Source organism: Poromitra crassiceps (genome assembly GCF_964638095.1).
Source record: "Poromitra crassiceps genome assembly, chromosome: 11".
NCBI classification, from domain to species: domain Eukaryota; kingdom Metazoa; phylum Chordata; class Actinopteri; order Beryciformes; family Melamphaidae; genus Poromitra; species Poromitra crassiceps.
Genome location: NC_139643.1, coordinates 31,533,699 through 31,539,802, shown reverse-complemented (window position 1 = coordinate 31,539,802; position 6,104 = coordinate 31,533,699).

The window sequence follows — 6,104 nt, the reverse complement described above, 5'->3', positions numbered from 1 at the left end:
ATGCACAGAGTCTGTGCGTTGGCGTCCCGACACACAGAGCCTGTGCACCCACACACTGTGCGTTCACTACACAGTACACTTTTGGCCGTGCCTTCACTACACAGCACACACTACACGCCGTGCGTTCACTACACAGCACACACTAAGTACCAAAATGGGCACAACACAGGGCAAGTCAAAATGAACCCAAACCCTTGTCCCCTGTGTCGCCGTCCACCGAATGTGCTCCCCTCTGCTGGAGAACAGGGCAACTAGCGGTGATCAGGCGCCAAGTCCTGCCTCAGTTTAAAGCTCCTGAAGCATTCACGGTCGACGGAAAACGAACTAAGGGCGCTTTGGGATTTCAGGTGGAACTTTAACCCTCCCACAGCACGAACAAACCCACTGAGATAACAAACAAACCCCCCCAAATTTAAACAAGCTACAAAAGCTTGTAGCAACCAAAAACGACAACGCGCACATTTCTTCCTCGCAACCCATGTCTTGGTGGCAGTCCCCATGAAGGACTGTGGGTTTATCATACTCTGGAGTCATCAGATTTGCCTTTTAACCTCAAAGCTTACGCGGGAAGAGGGCGGGAGTGGAGCCCCAGAGGACTGAGGTGCGTTACCAGACTGGTGTCTAGGCGCATAACCTCAAGTTCCAGTTCCTTCCTTGATATGAGAGCCACTCACAGCTCCTCCCCCAACATACCCACCACTCAGGCAGATCTGTGGCAGAGTCAAACGCCGCTGATGGCCCCACCTCGTCACGCCCCTCCTCGGTCGTCCCCTCTATGATCGGCTCCACCTCCAACAAACCTCTCTCCCCCAGTTTTGTCACCATGAGCTTCCTGAGCTCCATGCAAAGGCACCTGTAAAACACGCCATTAGCCACCAGCACAAAGACTGCCCACCAGACAAAAATATATATACTCACCGACGACGTGCTGACGAACGAGAAAAGCGGACGAGCCCCCAATTATGTTACGAACCGGCCTAGGGGAACCGGTCCGCAACACAAAAGTGCCCCCACTCTTCCCACTCCCAAGAATGGCCAGCCAGAACCATGATCAAAAGTTCACAGGTAGCAGTTTATTTAGTTCAGATGAGAGAAAATGCCAACACAACAAACAAGACAAACTAAACACCAAACCTAAACTTACCTACCAAAGGAAAAGGATGGGTTAAACAAAATACATTTCTCTAACCTAACTCCTACAACAAAACAGGAGAAAATGTCACAAAGCAAACATGGCTTCTCCCTCCTACATACTGCTACTTGGCTTAAATAAAGAGTTTACAGTGCAGTTTACCATTTACAATTACAGAATTGTAAAAACTTTCAATAACTGTCAAACGAAAGACTGCATAATCATTCATTATGAACGATACTGAATGAATGAATGAATGAATGAATGAATATTTTATTTTCGTGTCAGGACAATTACATGACCCATCCCACATGGGATTATCAGACACATCAACATTCAATATTTAACAAAACATAACATTCTGGTATGTTACCCAACCAGAAGCTTTCAGTGCAGCCCAAATTAGAGAGTATATATACATGCAGACATAATATGCCTATACATATACATACATATACATTCATACATACCTGCACTGAATACGAAAATAAAACGAAAAATACTAATACTAGTGTATCTCACATTACATTACATGTGGCAAACAAACAACTGTTAGAATTACCATACATGTCAGCAAACAAGCGATTGTTAAACTGTACATGCAAGCAGGGACGGACTGGGATCATAATTCAGGCCGGGCATTAGATACCAAGCAGGCCAGGCCAATACGGGCCGACGTGCGTGCCGGCGTCCGAAGGGCGGCGGCAAAAAATTTGGGCTGTTTGAAGCCCAATTTGGGCCGTTTGAAGCCAGATTTGGGCCGTTTGAAGCCAGATTTGGGCCATTTGAAGCCCGATTTGGGTCGTTTGAAGCCAGATTTGGGCCAGTTGAAGCCAGATTTGGGCCGGTTGAAGCCAGATTTGGGCCGTTTGAAGCCCAATTTGGGCCGTTTGAAGCCCAATTTGGGCCGAGTCCAATTTTACAATGAGATGCACCCACTTTAACCCTGAATAAAGTAATAAAACCACTAGTAAACCAATAGGCGGCGCCTGGCCTGCTGTTCAGTGAGTGGCCTGACTGAGGGCACCAAAAAAAAAAAAAAAAAAAAAAAAAGATTTTCAGTCACATGATGCCCTACGCAGTCTGCGTACTCTGCGTAATGGGGTGCGGCGGGCCTGTGTGTGTGTGTGTGTGTGTGTGTGTGTGTGTGTGTGTGTGTGTGTGTGTGTGTCCTCAGTCCGATCGACTTCATACTTGGCGGGTGTGTTGCTGGGGACCTGAGGAAGTGCAGTGTCGGATTTGGTGCAATTTGGAGACGCTCAATGTTAATAAACTTTGAATGAACAAGTGAACAGTGCTCTGTGCAGCAGCGGGGTGAACGGGCACTGCAATAGCTTGGATTAATTAGGCAATCGTTACCAAGCTCCCCCACTTCATAAGGAAAGTTAATTCCCCGGCTTGTCAATAGTGTTTTATCAGCGCTCCGTAACGACAAGACAAATGGCCAGCGACGGAGTAAATTGAGACGGCAAGAATCCATGAAGGCATCCAGTCCACCACCGTGTGTTCAGGGGCCTACATTCATCTGACAACTGTCTGAAAAACAAAACCCATTTACCATTGTAGTGTGAGCTGAATTGTTACATTATAACATCAATAAATGTTAAGCTCATTCCTTTATGAGACATTAGTAAAAATTACTGTAAAGAAACAAGACCATCACTGAGAAGAGTGTCGGCCTCTACCATTGTAAAAACTTCAGAGTGCAATTTAGTGAAATCAACTCATCTTTATCCATTAACAGAATGTACAGATCCTTTCCAAAAAATTTGAATATCATGGAAAGTTAGTTTTTTTTCCATAATTCCTTTCAAAAAGTGAAACTTTCATAGATTATAGATTCATGTATATAGATGTGTTTGTCAATTTCAAGAGCTTCATGACTTAAAATCATGAGTTTACATCTTGTGACTTAAAATTACGAGTTGAAAGAACATTCTCTAGCTCAACACTAGTTTAAGATAAACCATTCACTAAACTCAACACTGTTCATTTATTAGCAGACCTATTATTGCATTGCATTTGGTTTTTACTCTCCAGAAACTCTTCCTTATGGTTTGAATGAAGTTAATGGATTGATACTTGTTTGTGCGTGCATGTATGTTTGGTGAATCATAGGTCATTTTCTAATAAAAAAATAAAAATAAAAAAGAACTCATGATAAAATCTACTATTATCTATCTTATATATGGGAATTCACAATCAAGTAAGTTTCTCTCTGATACATGGCAAGTACAATCCACTACAAGTAAATATATTGCAGCGGCATACAGTAGGCCAACGAGCTGTGTATCAATCATGTGATACAAGAGGAACTTGAACTTAAAGAGGACATGAAACATTTGATCATATGATTCTAGTTCATTTGCATTTCAGCGCAGACACCGCAGACACTGCTTTCAAGTCTGATTTACCGAGCTTTGCTAGAAAGAGGAACAACATTTCAGTTTTTCCGCAACTAGGGTGCCACTATGTTGATTGTACAATACAGTAGAGCAGTGGTTCTCAACCTTTTTGAGCTGCGACCCCCTTTCAAACTTTAGGCTGGGGTTCGCGACCCCCCTTCCCGCCATTGCCCAACCCAATGAACAGCAGCACACATATTTCACTCACTCACCAAAATCTTTTTTATACAGTTTAAATGTAGTTAATAGTTTATATAGCATTATAATGTATTGAATCATTGCTATGGGAGAGTTGATCATCATGGGAGAATCCCCCCCCCCCTACACTTTTTTTTGGACAATTATCCCGCGACCCCCCAATTAATCTCGCGGTCCCAACCCCCAGGTTGAGAACCACTGCAGAGTACAGTAGTGGAGTACACGGTAGTTGTGTTGGTAGTAAGGATTTTGAATTCTAATAGGCTCACAGCACATACTGTTGTGTTTCTGACTTGGATTGTGGTTGTTTTCATTCATCAAAATGTTAAAAATCCTTACTACTGTACTGTACTGTACTGTCAACCTATGTGACATCATCTATCAACGCCCTAGTTGAGGAAAAGGTGAAATGTTGTTCATCTGTCTATAGCGAATCTATAGGTAAATTTCAGACTTGAAAGCAGTGCCCTGTCTTGTCTGAGATGAAATGCAAATTACCTAGAGTCATATGATCAAATGATTCATGTCCTCTTTAAACGTAGCAAACCTTGTCGAAAAACATATAAGATGAACTGGAACTGAAACTTGCAAACCTTGTCGAAAAATAAATAACACTGGATTTCAGTTCATCAATGAATGCATTCAAACCTGGAAACACGAATCAGCATTGCTAGAAAAGAAGAGGGTGCCGTTCTTCCAGATTAAAGAGAGCTAAAGGTTTCAGAATCAGTTGATTATAGCTGCTTAAAAATGCCACACATCACACCTTTAAATAACATTGTAAGTTGTAACATAATTATGGAACAAATGTGGGAAAAGCATCTTTTGACATAGCTGTAGCACATTATGAGAAGAGATTGGCTGCAGTGCTTGACTATAATTGTTGAGAGCAACATATTAGCTTTTGGAAGATCATCATGAGGACTACACAGGCTACAGTACACTGCAGTACAATACTAACCATTGGCATTTTATATCAGCTAATTGCACAAGACATCATAATGACTGTGATAATCATAATCACAAATATGATTGCAACCTCATAACATTGTACGTGAATGTGCTGTCGTTGTGGCATAATGGGCAATATAAAGCTGTGTAATAGTATCCAGCAGATGTTCATGCTAAGAGACTGTGTTGGCAACACAGCTTGGAAAAGAATTCATGAAAAGTAATCGATTACTTATCGCTCGTCTGATTCCTGGAAGCCAAATTAGTCGCGTGTTGATCATTGCTGATCACTTCTGCTTCCTTATTGATTAGGATGTGCCACTGAGTATTTCACATTCATATTCATATACATGGCACACATAAATTGTCTTTGGTGCAGTATACATGACATGGGTGACCTATGCTCTCCCAAAGCAATACTGTTTCATGCAGATTTCAATAGTGCTCGGGGAGACAGAGGGACAAAATAGATACATAATGGTGATAAAGTCAGAGAAAGAGTCATCCTCTAAACTTGATGATCAAAGGTGGGCAAGGATTCCTTTCAAACACCGACAAGCAACAATGTTTAGTTACTGACATATTGTAAGTGATGTCTTAGACTAATTTCAATAATGAAGACTACCTCAGCCAATGCCCAGTCCAGGTTATATTACCCATTCATTGTTATGCACGCCCCTTTCATTCATGCTTCTCTCACCATCCATTCACAGTCTCCCACACTCCCCCTCTCTGGTCAATATCCAATCAGCTCAAGCAACTCCATTTCCCTCACTTTTTCTGCTGGCCAATCACTTAACCGGAGTAGTATATCAGAGTCCATGTTTTTACTATGTGTAACTCACCTATGTGCTGTCACTCCTCAGTTGCTGATAATGGCTGAAGCAGTTGTTTCGCCTGCAACATCCTACCCTGACCACCACCGTCATGACTCCAGAAGAATTCCCTATGGGGGATTCTCTATCCTATACATTACTGATGCCCTCCTCTCTCATCTCAGGAGGAGCGTCATCACCTCATGGAGTCATACGCCATACTTAAATTGTCCATTTGTTTCATTCAATATTATTGAACCTTCTTACTACTCTCTCATTATTGAAGCAGGTTTGTTAACTATTTAGGAGGACTTGCAGATGAGAGGTTTTCACACACCATTAATTTGCGCAAGCATAAACAAATTCTCCATTATCGCCAGAACCAAAACAGTGCAAATGCTTTTTAGCTGGCCTGATGTAATTCATATGGAATGAGATAGGCTTTGCAAAAACCTGGAAATATCCCTCTGAGTAGTTTTCACACCCACTCAATCCTCGAGGGCTGCAGGACCGGCATAGAGTGCAGCTTTCACTGGCTGTTTTTCATAGATCATGAATATAAGTTCATATTAATACATTTCATGTTTGTATTTTGAAGTCTTC